This window comes from Acanthaster planci, linkage group LG07, assembly GCF_054643075.1.
Source record: "Acanthaster planci isolate LZ-2023a linkage group LG07, COTS_SCS, whole genome shotgun sequence".
NCBI classification, from domain to species: domain Eukaryota; kingdom Metazoa; phylum Echinodermata; class Asteroidea; order Valvatida; family Acanthasteridae; genus Acanthaster; species Acanthaster planci.
The window spans coordinates 239,172-259,977 of NC_141783.1; the positions used below are offsets into that span (position 1 = coordinate 239,172).

The 20,806-nt window shown below is 39.2% G+C and overlaps 2 long non-coding RNA genes across 4 annotated transcripts; both read right to left on the minus strand.

Moving 5' to 3' along the window:
* Nucleotides 1–7,398: 7,398 nt before the first annotated feature.
* Nucleotides 7,399–13,286, minus strand: LOC110986151 (uncharacterized). Of its 2 annotated transcripts, none has more exons than XR_002599091.2 (6): nucleotides 13,101–13,286; nucleotides 11,910–12,035; nucleotides 10,766–11,569; nucleotides 9,608–9,711; nucleotides 8,679–8,782; nucleotides 7,399–7,614 (listed from the first exon to the last, which is right to left on the minus strand). It is a non-coding gene; the product is annotated as an uncharacterized LOC110986151 (long non-coding RNA). The 2 variants fall into 2 exon arrangements; XR_002599087.2 differs by having other exon boundaries at nucleotides 13,089–13,285.
* Nucleotides 13,287–15,510: 2,224 nt separating this feature from the next.
* Nucleotides 15,511–20,546, minus strand: LOC110986149 (uncharacterized). 2 transcript variants are annotated; one of them, XR_002599086.2, is made up of 3 exons: nucleotides 20,439–20,546; nucleotides 18,015–18,124; nucleotides 15,511–17,715 (listed from the first exon to the last, which is right to left on the minus strand). It is a non-coding gene; the product is annotated as an uncharacterized LOC110986149 (long non-coding RNA). The 2 variants fall into 2 exon arrangements; XR_015426046.1 differs by having other exon boundaries at nucleotides 18,015–18,144.
* Nucleotides 20,547–20,806: the final 260 nt, after the last annotated feature.

A 20,806-nucleotide genomic window follows, 5' to 3' on the forward strand; every position in this document is an offset into this window, starting at 1 on the left:
CTTTGTGTGTGGCTTGAAAGGGAAGGGTTTTAGACGAAGCCAGAATTCCGCAAAATTAAGAGGCAGTTGGACAAGAACTCGCACTTCCTTTTGCTGATATATACCTTACTACTGCATATATCGATATGAAACATATGGTCTTTCAGGTGACACCAAGATTGCCAGATCTAGATTCTTGATTTTTTTCTGCTCTAATATATCAAGCATTCTCTGCGCAGGATAAGTACCGGTATAGCGCAGACGATGCCAAATTCCACAAAAATAGGAGGCAGTTGGAAAATAACTCGTACTTCCTTTTGCAGATTTTTCCCTAACTACTGCAAATATGGATATGAAACTTATATGAATGGATCGAGGAACATGTGGCCTTTCACATGACACCAAAATTGGAAGATTTAGAAGATTTAGATAATTCTTATGCCTTTAATGCTCGAATATATGAAGCATTCACTGTGTGAGAAATACGCAAAATATCAAGCAGTCAGACAAGAACTGGCACTTCCTTTAGCAGATATTTTCCTTACTACTCCAAATATGGATATGAAACTTATATGAAAGGATAGAGGAACATGTGGCCCTTCAGACGACAAAAAATTGCAAGATTTAGATACTTCATAAACCTATTAGGATGGAGTACATGAAGCATTCATTGTGCCAGTACAGGAACCGGTATAACACAAAGTCACAATTCCGAATAAATATCATGTAGTCAGACAAGAGCTGGCACTTCTTTTTGCAGATATTTCCCTAACTACTGCAAATATGGAAATCAAATTTAAATCAATGGATAGAGGAACATCTGACCTTTCCGATGACACCAAGATCGCAGATTTAGATAATTATTAGACCTTTTATGCTTGATTATATGAAGTATTCTCTGTGCGAGATAAGGACCGGTATAGCGCCGACTAAGAATTCCGCAAAAATACCAAGCAGTTTGACAAGAAGTTGCACTTCCTTTTGCAGATATTTCCCTAACTACTGAAAATATGGATATGAAACTTATATGAAAAGATAGGGGAACATGAGGCCTTTCAGACGGCAGCAAGATTGGAAGATTTAGATAATTATTAGACCTTTTATGCTTGATTATATGAAGCATTCTCTGCCCGAGATAAGGACCGGTATAGCGCAGACTAAGAATTCCGCAAAAATACAAAGCAGTTGGACAACAACTTGCACATCCTTTTGCAGATATTTTCCCTAAACTACTGCAAATCAGGATATGAAACTTATATGAATGGATAGAAGAACATGTGGCCCTTCAGATGACAGCAAGATGGGAGGATTTAGATAATTATTACACCTTTTATGGTCGATTATATGAAGCAATCACTGTGCGAGTACAGGACCCGGTATAACACAAAGTCAGAATTACGCAAAAATATCAAGCAGTCAGACAAGAACTATCACTTGATTTTGCAGATATTTTCCCTAACTACTGCAAATATGGAAATTAAACTTTTATAAATGGATAGATGAACATGGGCCCTTTCAGATGATACCAAGATTTCAAGATTTAGATAATTTTTAGATCTTTTATCCTTGATTATATGAAACATTCTCTGCGCGGGATCAGGACCGGTATCCCGCAAAAATAGGAAGAAGTTGGAAAAGACCCTTTCATTTCCTTTGCAGATATTTCCCTAACTTCTGCAAAAAATGGATATCAAAACTTATATGAATGGATAGAGGAACATGTGGGCCTTTCACATGATACCAAGAGTGGAGATTTAGATAATTCGTACATCTTTTATGCTCGATAATATGTAGCATTCTCTGCTCGGGGGTAAGGACCGGTATAGCTAGCGCAGACGAAGCCAGAATTTCGAAAAAATAAGAGGCAGTTTGACAAGAACTTGCATTTCCCTTTGCAGATATCTCCCTAACTACTGCAAATATGGAAAATCAAACTGAAATCCAATGGATAGAGGACCATCTGCCCTTTCCAATAACACCAAGATCGCGGATTTAGATAATTATTAGACCTTTTATGCTTGATTATATGAAGCATTCTCTGCCCGAGATAAGGACCGGTATAGCGCAGATTAAGAATTCCGCAAAAATACAAAGCAGTTGGACAACACCTTGCACATCCTTTTGCAGCTATTTCCTTAACTACTGCAAATCAGGATATGAAACTTATACGAATGGATAGAGAAACGTGTGGCCTTTCAGATGATACCAAGATGGGAAGATTTAGATAATTCGTACACCTTTTATGGTCGATTATATGAAGCAATCACTGTGCGAGTACAGGACCCGGTATAACACAAAGTCCAGAATTACGCAAAAATATCAAGCAGTCGGACAAGGGGCTGCCACTTCCCTTTTGCAGATATTTCCCTACCTACTGCAAACAAGGAAATTAAACTTAAATCAATGGATAAAGGAACATGTGGCCTTTTAGATGACATGAAGATTGGGAGATTTAGATAATTCGCAGACCTTTTATGCTCGATTATATGAAGCATTCTCTGCGCAGGGTAAGGACCGGTATAGCGCAGACGAAGCCAGAATTCCGCAAAAAAGGAGGCAGTTTGACAAGAACTCGCACTTCCTTTTGCAGCTATTTCCCACAGTAATGCAAATATGGATATGAAACTTACATGAATTGATACAGGAACATGTGGCCTTTCGCAAATATGGATATGTAACTTATATGAATGGATAGAGGAACATGTGGCCTTTCCGATGACACCAAAATTGCCAGATTTAGATAATTTTAAGACCTTCTAAGCTCGAATATATGACGCATTCTCTGCGCAGGAAAAGGACCGGTATAGCGCAGACGAAGCCAGAATTCCGCAAAAAGAGGAGGCTGCGGGAAACGAACTCGCACTTCCTTTAGCAGCTATTTTCCCTAACTACTAGAAATTTCGATATAAAAACGTATTTCAATAGACAGAGGAACCACGTGTCCTTTCGGATGACACCAAGATTACAATTTTAAGATAATTCTCAGATCTTTTATGCTCGATTATATAAAGCATTCACTGTGCGGAAACAGGACCGGTATAGCGCAGGACAAAGCCAGAATTCCGCAAAAATAGGAGGCCGTTGGACAAGAACTCACACTTCTTTTGGCAGCTATTTCCCTAACTACTGCAAATATGGATATAAAACTTATATGAATAGATAGGGGAAACATGTGCCCTTCCAAATGACACCAAGATTGCCCAGATTAATTTTTAGACCTTTTATGCTCGAATATATGAAACATTGTTGGAATACATCGGAATGCAACGAATGCAGTAGGGTCAAATATGTACGAATTTCCAAAGTTAAGGGTAGGGCTACGAAAAAGACTCAATACCAGTGTAAACTAAACATCCAGATGTCAAAAAAATCTGCACACTTTGAGTCTTGGGACTATTGAGTAATTGATTTCTCTTAACAAGTTTGATACTTTGACCTCTACTTATGTTGGAATTCAGACGGGAATAGCCTAAACGTGTGCAGCAATTGAGGTAGGTGAACGAATTCAGAATTATAGAGTCATATAGCAAAATGAAAAACAATCGAAATAACTAAATCACCAAATTCCTATATAAATGCCACAATTTGAAACTTGGACTACTTACGATTTCAGACCTTGAAATAGATGTTAGGGAGCTTTAAATGATGTTAGGAGCTTTAATGAAAATTCCTTCAACAGAAAGCGGAAACTCTCTGTCGAAAGGTGCTAGAATTGCCAGATTTGGAGGATATTCGGACTTTTTATGCTCAAATATCTGGAGACATCTTTGCCTTGAAAGGGGACCGTTTAAATGCAGACAAAGAGAGAATTAAAAAAAAATTAGCAGTGGGGACAAGAGGGTTTGCCTTTTTTCGCCATTTTTCCTAGCATGGATATGAAACGTGATTTTTTTACACAGTAGTTGGATCGCCAGATTTAGACAATCTGTAGACGGTTTTATGGTCCGAACATATGGAGCTGTATTTGCGCGGGATGGGGATCGATAATGTGAGGGACGAATGCAAAAATTCACACAAACAGCAAGCAGTCTGAGAAGAACTCGTCTTCTTACTCCCCATATTTCCCTTAACACCAAGGACGAATATGAAACGTGTCAATTATTAGAACATGCGCCCTTTCGGATAGTGGTAGGATTGCTAGATTTGGACAATCTTCACACCCGTTATGTTCGAATACATAGACCCATCTTTGTGCGGGAAGAGGACTGCTAAAGTGTGGAGAAAGGGGAAAAGTCACGAATCTGGCAAGCAGTTACATATCTCTTGCCTTCTTTTTTCGTGTATTTCCCCAATAACTAGAAATACAAAACCTATGTCATCTGATGAAGGAAAGTGTGCCCTTTCATATGTCGCTAAGACTGTTAGATTTGATGCACTTTTAGACCTTTAATGCCCGGGTATAGGGAGCCATCTTTACTGGGGAAGATCGAGGACCGGTAAAATGAGGCAAAGGGAAATTGAACAAAAGTAGCAAGCATCAGGACTTTTATGCTCAAATATTGAGCCATGTGCGCAGGAAGAGGATTAGTAGAGTGTGCACGAAGGGAGAACTGCACAAAAATAACAAGCAGTGAGACATGAACTCTTGCCTTCTTCGATGGGTATTTCCCTAACAATAACAAATTTGGATCTGAAACTTCGACTAATAGATAGAGGAATAAGTACTATTTCAGATGCCGCCAAGAATGACACATTTGGACAAATTTCTGAACTGTTATGCTCGAATATAATGGAGCCATTCTCTGCCCAGGAAGAGGCAATAGTCCGGCCAGTGGACGCAAGGGGGGCATGCTCCTGCCACACGGAATTTTGTTCACTAAAAATACTTCGTAGGTGTGTGAGAAAGAGAGTAATGAGTATATCAGCGCCAATATCCTAGGAAACCAACACCACGACATAAAAACAAGGACGTCACGACCGTCACGCTTCTGAAAGTTCTTCTTCCCCAAAATCATGCTGAATAAGCCCGAAACTGTATTCAGTTTGGACCCCTCCCCCAACGCCAAAGCTGGATTTGCTGCTGGGAAGACCAGTAATGTGTGAACAAAGGACAAATAGCAAAAACACAGGAAGCACTAGCTCAGACAAGAACTCTTGCCTTGTTCAGCATATTATGAATATGAAATTTACGTCAATGGATAGAGGAACATGTGCCCTTTGTTTGTCATCATGTTTACCACATTTCAAGCATTCTGACACTTTTTAGGCTAAAATAGTGGGGTCACACTGTGGGCTGAAGTGTCTCGGTAAGGTGTGAACAAAGAGCAGTGGGACAACTCTAGCCTTCTTTCGCAGGTATTTCCAAAGCTTCAGCTTAAACATGGACAGGAAAATTACATCTGTGGACAGAGAAATATTTACCGTCTCCGAAAATATCAAGATCAGCCCATTTTGACCGTTTCAGAATATTTACTGTAAACTCGGCTATAGAGACATTTAGCGGTAGAGGCAGACCGACTACCGTGTGGACAAAGCGAAAACGAACGAAATAGGAAGCATGTCTAAGGAAAACTCTGACCCCCATTTCTGTTCTGTTGCAAAATGTCATGAAATTTTCTTTTTGGATAACAAACCATAAAAACCTTTCCAAAGACTCCAGGACCAGCCCATCTCTTGACAATTTAATATCGGATATAAAGACAACGGGGCGGGCATTTGACGTTTGTAGCATGCAAAAACCCCCAAAAATACGAGGCCTTTTTGTTTAATGTTTCCAAATATCGAAATAAAATGATCTCCAGTGGATAGTGAAATGTGCATTCTTGTCCAGTCACACCAACCTCGAACATTCGGACCATTTGTCAACCAACTTAACCTCCGAGATAAAAACTCTTCCACCAAAAGAGACCAACTAACGTGTGTACAATGAGGGAAACAATTTCATTTATTCGGCATTTTTTCATGAAAAAGAACAGAACAACATTAAACAAAAACACATGACATATAATACACTGAAATCACAAACACAAACATTACCAATGCCCGGAGAGGAAACAGTTCATCCAATAACTGTCACCCGTAAGACTTTCATTTCTGAAGTTCCAGGTTTTACATAAACGTGCACACATATACACAATAAAGTAACAGCACAACGAAAATATGATTCAAGAAATGGCAAATAAATAAATCGAAAAGAAAAAGTACATTCAGTTGGCAAAAATCAGATAAATATGACATACAAATACATTAAAATAACAAAATTAAATTAATTACAGAAACAAATCAATCAATCAACAAGTAACTCAAAACAATGAAAGAAATTTATTGTGTAAAAACCGAAAAAAAGAAAGACACCATGAAATAACAAAATACAGTTGAATACCGACAAAAGCAAAACCATTGACACATCTGGCCCACATGGCAAATCCTAGGTATTCATATCCCCCCATTTTGTGCTTCCTCGCACCAAACAACACAGTGCCCCTCCCACAACTTGCCAGTCCCAACGACCTTATTACAAGGGTACTCCACTGCAAATTCAATCAGTACTCTGTCAAGTTTCATATACTTTCATATTCAAGGGGGTACTTGGTAAGTTGATCCGGTATGGAAGGGTTATTTAAACCCACTTCAGTTCTCAAAACGTTCAGGTACAAGTAGTTCATTTCAAGAGCATGTAATTGGCAAAATGATGAAGTTTTTAAATTCGTGCCCTAAGGTTTGTCCAGCCTGATCGTTTCAATATACCACCTGTTCACTAAGACTATTTCACGGTCAAAAGCTCTATGAAGACCTCTAAACAAAAATGTAAGCAAAAGATGGACGCTTTTAGATTCACGCAAAGACAAATTCAATGTACATATGCAACCAATCCATGTAATCCATTTTAAATCTTCTTCACTAGAGAATTATTCTGGTTGCTCAACATGAATTTTGTTCTAACTTGTCAATATATAAGGTTTCTGTTGTGAAGGTACCAGATAGGCTACTTGTATTCCAGAAAAAGTCAACACCAGAGACTTGCAAGATGAAAGCAAGACATACTAAGTCTGTTTGATTTGGTAGTCACATAACAAGATTTTCCGAGAAATTTTGTACTCATTATCAGCTTCAAACTACATATTAACTAAGGTACAATTCAGGTCCACTATTTTCTTTAACCATCCTATACGCAAACCTTTGGTTTCCTTAGTAATGTACTGAGATGCATTTTATTAGCATGACAACATCTTTGGAAGCCATGAATACCTTGAAGGTCATCAAACTGACATTATGTTGGCCTATACACAAGAGCATTGTTACCAAATAAAGTGCTAGCTGACATGATGTGATAAGGAAAGTCGTCGGTATACATAAGAAACTGGATTGGGCTAAAGACACTTCCTTGAGGTACACCAGATGGTATAGAAAAAGCCATGCAAAATAGGAACCTTTTCAACAAAACCTTTTGCTGCCACCACAAGACAAACGGTCCACTGCAACAGTTGCAAATTACCAGTTCTGTTTTGTTGAGGAAATCAAAATCGTGCTGTTGTTACTTTTATTGCCCCTAAAAATGGTCAGTGTACTTTTACAACAGATATTGCACCCAGAATTTGCTCATGCTATTCCGGGACAGACAAGATAAGAAAACGATGAGAGAGGTTGAGCATGTCACAGCATGGAGCATATCACTGTTCAACCAGCAGCAGAAGACTAACAAGTAGAACAGATAGGCACAATGTTAGAGTCCAAATCTTGGCCGTAATTGTGGTAGTTCAGGCGTAAAAAAGTCTCAAACAAATTTTTAATTAGGATAACATGATTTAAGAGATGGCATGAGACAGATAACAAGTGACAGAAAGACAAAATTATCAACAAGCCAATAAAATCACTTCAAAAGGAGGGCACAGAGGACTTAAGTAAAACTGTATACTTTTTTAAATGAGTAAATTCACAAGACTAAAAAAGGAGTAAGAAAACTTTTTTTAGAGTATGGCCTTCATTTTGCGGATCATTTTCTTACGCTTGGAAATATGGAAATGAAACATTCTCCAAAGTACAAGAGATGATACCCATCACAATTAGCCTAGGTCAGAATTTTCAACCATTTGGAGACTATTCAACCTCATATATAGAGACCAAATTTAGAACTGAAACAGATCGACTAACATGTACAAGAAGGAGAAGATTACTAGCAACCACAACAACTGACCCAAGCTTTTCCCTTCATTTTTGTCTAGTTCTTTTACATTTACATTAAATTGGGAATATCAGAATGAAACATTCTTCAGTGGAGATGTACAACAAAAATGAAAACAAAATCAGTTGATTTTCACCAACCCTACCGTCAAAGACAAATGCTTAATTAGGATTAGGGCCTTATATAGAGCCAACTTTGCTGCAAAACCATCCAATTACAAGACCAACTTACAAATGGGAAACCAGGGAAGCATAACTGCCCTAAGTATTCACCTTCATTAGACAAGACTTGAAGCTTTACATGGTGGGGGACTAAAAACAGGGCTTGTGGTTACATCATGTGGATAGATCTCCCCTTGGAAGAGGTATGGTTCTGATAGGAAACCGTAGAGGTGTGTACTTGACGTTTTCAACCAGCATGCTCTCGTCATCCTCAAGAGTGGAGCCTGATAAGCCATGCTCCAGATTTTACCTCGCAACCGTACATGTATACAAAATTACGTACAGCTCCTTTTTCCAAATCTGGAACATGCCTTTCATTATTAGGCTAAATTCAGAACATGATATAAAGTGCTTACCAAGCAGGTTGTGTTGTCAGTAATGCACCAGTTGCCTGTGATGTGTTAAAATCCAGAAAACTGTCTCCCAAGGGTCTGGCCTTGTCTCTTCATCAATGCTACAACTAACAGAGCAAAGAAACTATGTTTCTATCACAGCCTGTGTGACTACTCACTGAGGAGCCACCAAAACAATTTAGGCAACATTGAAAACAGAGTCAAGTCAACAAAGATCAGGGCCGAATAACATACAACTAGACATCACTGGGATGCCTTGATACGAAACTGTCATTTTCGTATTAGCCTCTGTTTCAACTTTCTTCAGTTGTTGGTTGGTCAGCAAACACAACTCCTGAAAAGTCATATTTCTCAAGCCTGGAAGCAGCCATTTTATACTTGACACCCCTCAACTTTCTTGGGCTCATTTAGCAGCCCCAGAAAGTAAAAATATAGGTCTTAATTAAGGCAGTCCCAAATCCCCGATTACAATATGATTTTTCATACACCCGAGGGGGTTTGGCCAAACACTCTGTGATATTTCACGTTTTACCTGCCATTCCCAATTGCTATACAGGGATCACAGTTTGTGCAGAAACCATTCCCAAATTTATCAATGGTATTAAATGATGGCTCTCCATACACAGGTATGTTAACCAGATTTAGGTGCAAATTACATTTATCCATCAAGACAGATCTCCGTCCCTGCCAACTTTTGTAAAGAGAAGAGACCTGTAACATAATGACATCATGCTCAGTTTACATGTGCAGCTAGCAGCGTTTCCTAAGGCAGTGAGGTGAAGCAATATTGTCCAAGTAGAGAATAATAGCTTGACATCATTATGTTTTAGGTCCATATATCAGGCATTACAAAAAAGTATGGAATAAGTTCACAGGAGACTCAATCAGTGAATTATACCTTTGGAATGACCAACAACGATGGACCCACTCACCTTTTACCCAGAAGGCAACCGCAAGAGATCAAAGTACCAATCACCTCAACTACGAGCAAGAAACGTCAAGAAACTGGATGTACTGGATGATGCTTGTGCTCTGGCTGAAATGGACACACACCACAGTCATTAAAAACATGCAAAAGGAAGAAATGACAATACAGCATGAGTATATTAGCCTGGATTCACTGATTCTGAGAGGGCGGTGCAGGATTGACAAAGGTGGAGAAAAACAAAGTTATAAGCTCTTCCCGAGTGACCTTCTTCCAGGCATGTGGTTCCAGATAAATGTGATTGAAATCAACATCAAAGAATTATGGTCAAGATGGCTTAAATCATACCTTCCAGGCAATGTTGAATTCTTGGTGTGTATGATAGAAGCCAGCCTGTGTCAAGGACATCATAAAAGAAACTCTGGACTCACACTGCTATTCGCACACTGCCGCCATAGGCATGCAGAGCCTCGATCTGGCAGTTTGTATAATTGTACCAATGTAGCTTTAAAATATTGTCCAATCATATGGTACAAGATCTGATGCAGCATGCGCAGAATTACCCAGCAACATACCTGGGAATCACTGAACCGGTTTTGTAGAGATCGAGATCGAGACTCTGCATGCCTAAGGCAACAGCGTGCCAAGAGTGAATTGTACCAACTGAAGCCACAAGCAACCATCTGTGAATGTTGGCTAGCATGCCGTATTGTAATTACAAGCCATTGCATTGAGATTTTAATATAATTGACACAGGGATTGCTTCAATGAGTAATAGGTTGGCTGATAAAATAAAATAAGAGTCCAGATTTTTTTTAACGACGCCTGTGGAATGTGTCCACTCAAGATTTGGACCCAGGAATGAGGACATTACATTTCAGTACACTCCTCATTCACTGTACTGCTACCAGCCTGTGGATGCAGCTTCTGTTTTATTTCTGTTCACTTTTGCACAAATTTTGCAACCACACCAAATAATTCCATCCTCCATTTTTTTTGTCAAATTTTAGTCAAATTCAACCCAGCCCCAAAGGCCGGAGATTTTCATAAGTTGAAAAGTTTATAACACAAAACCCAAGGTCAAGATTTAAAAAAACAACCAAGTATATCATTATTACAATTACAATGGAGTAATATCAGAATATGATGTAGACTGTTTCCATACCTGTTGAGTAGTGTCACCAGTGATAAGATATCTCTAATTTGTTACACTCCAGAGAACTGTCTCCAGGGACTAGCTTGCTCTTGTCTCTCTGTCAAACTACTGAAACGAGGGAAACTAAACAAACCATGTTTGAATTCCAATATGTATTACTACACACTCGTCGAGGCCACCATTTCAAAATATAGGTTGCACCTTACAGCAGTAATTGAAGCATCGTTGAAAGCAGTGTCAAATGAACAAACATCAGGGCCAAATATATACAAGCCCACATCACTGGAGTTTCTCATATAAAAATCTCATTATCTTCTCAGTTGTCATTTTCCATTTCACTTCAATTGTGCTTGGTTAGCCAAGTACATTTTATTCTTCCAAACACCTTATATACACTTCCCAAAAAGTCTTTTTCCTCAAGCCTGTAAGCAGTGATTTAACAAATTACATCCCTCTATTTGTTGTAGTTCTTAAGATTTAGTTTGAACAATCTACAGATGCAAGCCCACAAAACAAGGAGTGTTGATCTGGGACTATATTTTAAAAATCCCTTTTTTTTCTGCCAAACAACCTCTTCTAGTTAAGGTTTCAACTGTCATCCCCAAATGCTATTTGCCTTGAGTATAGGCACAACCTAATTGATTGAAGAGGGCCGTGCTGGTTGGGGTACTTATTTTGTTGGTAGCGATGGGGCTGCTTGCATGTCCTAGTCGCTTATGAACCAGTGATGCGCAGTTAGTATCAAAGGAGCCTCTGATGCCAAGGAAATAGTGTTCTCTCTCGGTCCAACTAAAGGCCAATGCAGATCACAGTCTGTGCAGAAAACAGTCCCAAGTTATAAACAGTATTAACTGTAACCTCCAAAGGTGTATGTGAAATCATATTGAAATCTGAGGATTTGGGACTGTTTGAGTTATGTTATGGCTCCCTATGTGTCACCCAGTACCGGGCACAAAATAAATTTATCTACCCCCCAGATGACCACCAAATAGACATAATAATGTCACACTTTGTTTACACATGCTATATCGTAAGACAGTGAGTGGGGTAGGTCTTAATGTGCTAGGCCTATAGGACATGAGGGGTTGAGGTCACAGGAGATACAATCAGTGAGTCATACCTTTGGGATGACCAGTAACAAAGAATCACTCACGTTTTACCAAGAAGGCTGCAGCAAGAGATCACAGTACAATCACTTAAACAACAATGGCCATCATCAAGAAATGCCGGGAAAGGTTGATTATCCTGAAAGCAACGACCAAACAGCAGCTTGCTCTGGCTGAAATGAATGCACAAAAGTCATTAAAAACATGCAAAATGAAAAAAATGGCAAGACAATATGAGTGGGGATCCTGTTTGCCAATTCTCAGAGGGCTGTGAAGGATCAGAAAGATATGGAGAAAAAAATTCGCATCTGAGAGAAAATGACTGAGAAAGAGAGGGGAAGGAGAGACATAGGACCAACGGACAGATAAATTGACAAACATACAGACAGCTGATAGACAGTCGAACAAAACAAAGAGGACAGTTATGTAAATTAGACTTCTCCCCTTTCTATTTTCAGTACAGAAAGATTTTACAATAAAATACCCCAACCAAAATCAGTTTGACGTAGCAGAATCTTTGAAAATAATTTTAACTTCTGATTAGAAATGATTAGCGCAACCTCCAATTTTAAGACTTCCATCGGGCAATCAGTGCAAATCTCCATGCAACATTGACTCAAATTTCTGCCAAATTTTTCATTAGGTTCACTGAAACAGAGGAAAGACACAGAAGGAGTTGTAACTCAGGCACTTCAAAGTGTTTAATGATGGTTGCCACCGAGTCAGACGAATAGAAAACATTCCAAAAATGCCCGATTACTGCCTCCATCTTAGCCGGACAAGCAGGGCTAGTAATATCCTAGCAATAAGCCTACTTGTAGTTTTTTGCTTACGATTAAATACAAATTATCGCTGTGACAAGGAAAGTGAAAAAGCAAAATCCCTGATATTAGACCTGCTTTTGCCATCGTAAATAAACTTTTTAAATTTTGATACACCATCCATTTTGATACATTATCCATGCAAAGTTTGTAATTTTATTCTCCTCTATCCAATACATCGGTGTCAAAGACTTGGTACGAATTTGGCTGAGACTGGCCAACAAAATGTTCACTACTACTGGAAAGCTTAGTTCATTAGAAACAAAATGCACTATTTTCATCACAGGGAGTGATCGTGCAATCTCATAAAATATGCTTTTGTACTAATGCCATAATAGAAACGATTCAAACAAAACACAAAATCTCGTAAACAACCAGGCTATTTAAGCCAATAACAGTTCTCACCTTTAAACCCACCTCGTCTACAGACTGAAGTCACATTTAAACAAACCCGCCAACATGGCCACACACGCGTTCTGACGCGTGGGCATTGTCATGCTAATGCTCGTGCCACTAACGTTGAAATAGCACGTGGAAAACTGGTCGCCGATCAACTTCCGCACATCAAGTACAGTATTGAGCAGGGTACTATGCGGGATACATCAAAAAGCGCAGCGCATGCTTCAAATTGAACAAGGCCGTTTTCCAATACTCAACTTCAGCTCCGTCTCAGGCTTCGTTCTCAAAACCAATCCCTGATTGTGGGACTGAAGCGTTTAAATCACATTGGATTACTGTAATTTTTGGCTTTCTTGCATCTTATTTGATGTACTACTAGACTGATTACTGTCCTTACAGCTTCAAAGTCAGCTAGTAGAAAAACAGGTGAAGCCTGAGACGGAGCCGAGGTTGAGTATTGGAAAACGGCCCAAGCCTATCAGTGCGCACAGCTGCAGAAGCACCACGAAGACAACGCGTGCTATTTTTCGTAGCGTAAATACAAAGAATGACCTCTGTTAGACAAAAACCAGCTCCCAAAGTTTTATGTTAATTTGCATCAGTCTCAAAAACCATAAACCTTCTACCCCAAAGGCCATGACAACTGTATGTAAGACTTCAAAACCAGACAGTCGCTGTGTGACGTCATTCTACCCAAAGAAGAATAAAGTTCTGAGAATTTCAGCAAAAAATGCCCTGGGTGGCAATACTGCCTTCCGAAGCTAAACCGATAGCCCCACTGGAATTCGATGTATTTTATCTATGCAAAATAAAGGAGTGGTACTGAGCGCGAGGGACATCGTAGTACATGCAACTGTACGTGTTAGTACGTATTGGCAGAGTACACTTTCTCAAATACTACACGACCAAAGAGACTTGCTACCACGTACAACGCAGGACGGAAATAGCGCCCTCTGCTGCTCTTCAGAAAGAGGTTACCCTTCCAAGGTTTTTTAAGGGGGTGGAGACATTCAAGTCAATAGCCAGACGCCGCTTTTTAATATCATATGAGTTAGCTATGCCATTGTAATTGGTCCATTCCCGAAGTCGATAGCATACTTTTGCTTAACGCGGAATAGCACGTGAATTGCTGGGACTGGAGTGCAGCATAACGCTGGGTAAAACAAGTGCGACATGATGAACTACAAATAACACATTCTACAGCCGTTGGGTAAATAGAGACAAGTCTACTCATAATATCAGGAGAGAATCAACGAGGTCCGGTAATGTTTGCCTAATGGTTAGCCTGGTACCCAACGTTGAGCAACCAAAAAATGCCTAGAGTTTCACAGTGAATGTAAACGTACATCTAGGCTCTTTGACGACTCAATGGCATTACAGTAGGCAAATTTTAGGCCAATCAACTCTCCCGACTGCCTGCAGCGATGTTTGCGTTGTTACCATCAAGTGTTTTGTAAGGCATCGTTGAAGAATGATCGGCGATGCTCTCTGTGTCTCGGCATTTCTTCCAGATGGAAACAAAAAATGTCTTCAAATCTAGGTTTTTGTCTTAAAAACACTGATGACAGAAGAATTCAGTAGTCATTTCTGCTAAGACTTACCTGAACTTGCAACAAAAGACGTTTCCTGAAGCGAAGCGAGCGAGAATGCCTTTGGTGAGCGTGAGATAAAAATGCCCCCCATGTCATGATCGTGAAGATTTATACGCGATTACAGAACCCAGGGGGTCAACCCGCTCCCTGTCTGACCCAAAAAAATAAAGTAAATATCATTTGTAACAGATGGCATCCTACCATACATTTATAAAGGAAGAATACATGTACATCAATGAACAGTAATTCATTGTGTGCACCTGCCAACAACAATCAGTCATTAAAAAGTAAAGGGCATGAACCCCCCCTTTAGAATTCCCTGGATCCACCCCTGAAACAACAGCTGCTTCAAAAAGTAGAGAATCCCTCAAATGCTTAATGGGCTGTCAACTAGAACAGCTATTGGACGAATGCAGTCCACTTTATCAGCTGAAAAACAGGAGTTACCATCCTGCATTCACAAACACAACAACCTATACCCAGCAAAAAATTAGCCTGAGGGGTCCCCTCATATGACCAATCCCCAAACTATTGTTACATAACACATCCCGTAGATGTCTGAAAAGAATTAAAACAATGACCAGCACAAAGCAGTGAGTTCTCTCCGTCTCATATCGTGCTCCAAATGTAGAATTCAAGACTGCGTTTTCCTGTGGATTGAATCAATGCCATGAACAGGGTTGCAAATATCCTTTGCTGACCATTTGGTTGAAAATGTTCAAGAACTCTATTTGAAGATGGTCTCGGTACTTAGATTCTTATTCTAGAAATGAAACTGACTGCTTATTTATTTAATTCATGTTTATTACAACCAATAATGCACGCACTTGGACCTCTTTTCTTGTTTTCCTGTTCTTTTTGCACTTGTTTATTACTTGGCCTACTTGGAGCATACATTATTCTAACATCTACCTGTCACAAAAATCCATTTTCTTTTATGAGGGTGCATATTGTTTGTGAAAACCTTTTCTATTCTGCAGCACTGATGTTCCTTCTAAAAAGCTTGCCTAATGTTCCAAAGTAAACACATAGATGTTTTGTGGTCAACTGGTTGACAACTACCAAGAACAATCAAATGAAAGAGGTTTCCTTTTAGAGGTAAAACTCAAGTCAAATCATAAAATCACTCTCCTTTTCTTGCAAAAAGACAGTCGTTTTTTTTACTTGACTTATCGACTGGTTTCTTGGGGGTTGTAAAGTTTCACTGTGATTAAATTGAGAAAGATATGAAATTATTTAAATATTTAGCATTAGAATAAAGTGTTTTGGTTTGATGTCATGTACGATTCCATTTCAAGTACCTTACTTTCATAGTGTTCACTTGTCTTTTAAGTTATGACATACAGTAACAGGAAGAATGCAGTATGTGCATCCAACAGATGTAACTGCACTAATCGCTGCAGAATGTAAGATTTGAACAAATTGTATGCAACTGAAATTTCTTTATGAAATAAATCAATACACACACCACATTAAAGCTGATTTTCAAGAGTTTTCATTACCTCTAGACTGAACAAATATGGTGTATTTTTCACCATGCCCTTGTAAATCTTCAAGGTAATCTATTACTCACCCATGGGTTTTGAAGAAACCTTGAGTAAAAGCAAAGACATTTCAAAAATGGCAAGTTACATGTATCTTGACATGAATGGGCAAATCCGCAAAAATGAAAGGGCACTCAGAATTAAATTGGTTTTAATTGACAGTTTTTCTTATTAAAGATTAAGATTATGGATAAACATTCCCTACCTGATTGAAAGAAAGATAGGACTCGTTTTTGAATAACAAACTGTCCTTTGGTGGGGAACTTACCACGTCTGCATGCAGGTTCATGCACGTTTGACATGGGACGCGACGAGCTCACGCAGTCAATTTTTGTTTGAAGTTTCAGTCTAATAGCATGAGCATGTGCATTCATGAGCCAGGTTGAAAACAAAATATCTCTTCCTTTACAAGTGATGATACACTTCAACTGAGGGAAGATACAGTACAAAATGTGGCAACTTTTCAGCAATTTACATACATACATACCTCATTTGCATGAATACATAATAATGAATATAATTTTGCTGCTGCTACAAACAGCCAACTCGTTTCATACATGGTTATTGTACATACAGTTTCCTTATTCCTACTGGTACAAAATCTGTCAATCGGGCATAAATAAATGTACATGCCAGGCAGGGTTCTAAGGGGCCTCTAGAACTCCCCAACTTTTGTCTAGCTCCTCCCCCCAAACAACGCAAACATAAAGACAGCAGAACAGTAGTAAAAGTTCAAAGGAGACATCTGGTGGGGGATATAGCCCCCCAAAAGATTAGCTCTAGAATCGTGCCTGGTATGTGCTTTGCTACATTTAAACAGGTATGTTTCATACCAGCTAGGGGCTAGAAACATATTCATAAGCGAAGACCATTTCCTTCATCCAGGGGCCTCTAGGCTTTCAACCGATATGGACAGGTATACTGTCCCTTGGCAGCTACATCCTAGATAATTTCATTTCTGCATTCATCCTTCACCAATATATACACTCATTGAATTAAACAAAATATTCCAACCAACTTCCTTGACTACACAATGTTAATAAATGTTTGTGACAAATTTCCTTGAGGAGTCTACCTGATCACCATGTTGCTCAGTAATATGGTGGTCTCCCACCTTCCTGGGTTATTTTTGACTTCTTCACGAGGCACTCGTCCAAGTAGGAGTCATTTATTAAGATCAACCTCTAGGCATTAAGTCCACAGTCATAGAGGTGTAACTGCTCCCAGCCTGGGTGACTGCACCCATATGGATGTTGAGATTGGCCAGACTGATTGTGATCCACGTCTATGTTACAAGCGTCCACCAGGGCCAACGTGTTACACTTGAGGAATGATCTGTCCTTCACAGTCTAAACCTCTCACACAACGTGCCACTGATCCACCTCCTTACACAAATTCTGAAGGACGAAGACTTTGTCTTCCGGACTGCAAGTTGCCTGCATCATGGATCATCTCCAAGTGTCTGCCCCTTTACACATGCATACCATCCTGGACAATCTGACATTTCATTAGAGTAAAATATTTTATTTAATTACACATGAAATTATTAGAATTGTCAACCTAATATCCACTGAATATGAAACTTTTCAAAAAAGCCTCTTCAGGTCATAGTGATTTTGGTAAAATTTTTCCCAATAATCAATAATCAAATGTCAACAGCAAATGATCCACAACAACTGACAGCAAACAAATGGACATAGTGATTTTAATGTTTCATATGAGCTAAAAAGTGTATGGTACTAGAACATCTGGTCAATTAATTCCAGGATATCTGCCTATTGAAAGTCAATAGATACCTATCTGTGTAATAACACAATCAGTCAGGTGTTCATCCACAGCCATTGGTCTTTTTTCTGCAATCATTTTTCCCCCACTTCAAGAAAACGCTGGCCACTTCAAGTCATGTCTGGTAAAAGAAGTCATCAACTGGACAATGAAAACCAAAGAACAAGTGAAACAATGGCACAGCAGCAACTGCAGTGTTTTCATAGTACTGGTAAAATACGATACGTATGATTATGGTAGAGCAGTAGGCTTATTATGACATCATTACAGTATTGATACAAAGCTTACATTCTTACCGACAGTTGTGTATGTAACTTTTAGTCAAAACCTAATGGAGGTTTTAAAACTGTGATGCTTAGTCGCAGACAAATGCACCTGATATTTATGACTTGACAAGTAGATGTGACTCTATGGGCGAACATGGTCCTCCCCGACACACGCATAACTGGCCTATACTTGGTCTGGGCACAACATTGATCGTGACATTTGGGAGTGCTACCGCCAACTGTTTCCTGGTCAATACGTCTTGTGCCCCGACAACATATGGGCCTCTCCTGCAATTTCGTTAGAGGACCATGTTCGCCCATAGAGTTACTGGCTAGAAACTCTACACACCCTTATTTAAACGGGAGGAGGCAGAGACAATTTTAAGTGTTGTGAGTGTGTCAAGCAAAAACGGTCAGATTTTGACAGATTTTGAAATCAGAAATATCATTGAAGCCCCAACCATTTGACGTAGGCATTTATGGCAGCCAGTAGGCGGTGATAGAGGTATTTTGGGTGAGTCTTTGGAATTTTTGAGAACCGTTTTCACCTTACTCTATGTACAGGTATGGAGTGTTAGTAATAGTATGGCGATCCCGTCCAAAATCGAAACTAATCTAACGCTCCACTCAGTAGAGCTACGCACGACACAGATTGTTCATGAATCGCGATGGAAAGCGTGGAATTTCACAGAATTTTCTGCAAAATACATTGTCCGTGGGTGTGTTTAGTCCTTTCAGCACAGCATTTATGGAATTTGGGATACAAGGTACTTGTGAACGACATTTTGAGCTGCCTCCGCCAGGTAAAAATGTGAGAAAAACTGTTGAAAAAAATTTCGCATAGTAAAAGGACTTTTATACCCCGGACGTTAGTCGCAATGCAATGTACATGTAGACGTCGTCCAACCTGGGCTAACTAAGGCTGCCCGAACTCGAGGTACTCTATGTGCCCGAAACTGGGCTCTCTGGCAGCATATAATTATTATTATTATTTATTCATGCCAAGAGTGTACATCACAAAGGGATGGGCACAGGAACGACAAAAGTAATAAAATCACTGCAGTCAAAAGACTTGTCTCCCCACATCCAGCTGTGAGATAAAAAATATTTAAAAATATTTAAATATATATGTGTAAATTTATGCAAATACATTGTTAATGTTAAAAGGCATGGATAAAAAATTCCCTGACATTTAAGAATTGTTAAGAATGACAATAATTATTTTAAAAAAGCAATAATCAATCATTAAAAAGGATATCCAATCTCTAAGACAAGGGCATATAAGTAACAAAACAATAACTGGCCATAACAATAAATGATACTTCCCAGTTTAAAATAAACAAATTATGACAATTAATTAAGCATCAATACAAAATAACACGACATGAGATACACAAGCATGTGACTAAATATATAATAAAAACGAGGGAGGAGAGAGAACCATGACTGACTATGACGTAAGTAAAATTATATTATTTATAGTGATACCTCAATACTTAAAAAAATGTATGGATTCTAGCCTAAAGAGATGCATGTGCAGGCAGTATGCTACAGTTGATAAATCTGGGTAGAAAACCCTCACTTTCAGCAACATTAAAAAACCTGAGAAGGGCTGCAAGGCGATGGCATTACGAACATATTCAGGGAGGTTAGACCATGAACAAGGAAACAGATGAAAACGAGATCAGTGTAAAGGTTGAGTTCTGGCTTGAAGATGATTAAAGCTAATTACGTCTGAATGTCTACCATTACTCTATGACTACGCAAGTCACATTTGACAAGATTAAACAAACATTTGGATACACCTAGAAGCAAGCGTTTGGAGAAGTATGTCATGCGGCATACGGTCATAGGCTTTGCTCATGTCTAAAAACACAGCATCAATTCCAGGTGGGTTATGCTTATCTAACTGCTGCCCACGCATGGTAAACACTAGTTAATTGAGTTACATGAGATCTACGAGGCATATTGGCAGAAATTAAACAATAATCACCCAAGTGCCCAAGAATTTTATCAGAGATAACTCTTTCCATGATTTTGCATAATATGGTTATTACTAAGGAAAAAAACCAAGTCGTTTCCTTGGAAAACACATGCACAGACCAGTCTCATAGGCTTTGTGCACACGGTGTCTACCCATAAAAACTCCTTTTTAATCTTTACCTTTACCTTTTCTTGCACGACTTTCAATTTCGGTGTATGATCCATCCACGCGCCCAATGTCCTTACGCAGCACCGCAGCATGCACCAGCACAGTAAGCAGCTGGTACAACAGAAGCATAACAAAGAGCGCCCTCTATTAATATTTCTGGAACTTCCTCGATAAACAGCGCCCTCTAAAAATCGAGAAATAACTAATAAGGGTGCAGACCACTAATTCAAGTGAGAATTTCTGACCAGCTCATTAGCATTAAAAGTGCCCCCACCCACAGTATCTTTTGAAAAAGGAGATTGTTTGGCCCCCAAAATGGTGAGATTGTGTAAATCGTCGCCAGGATCAACTTCCTTGGTCTTTAAGCTTTCATATGAGGGCAGAA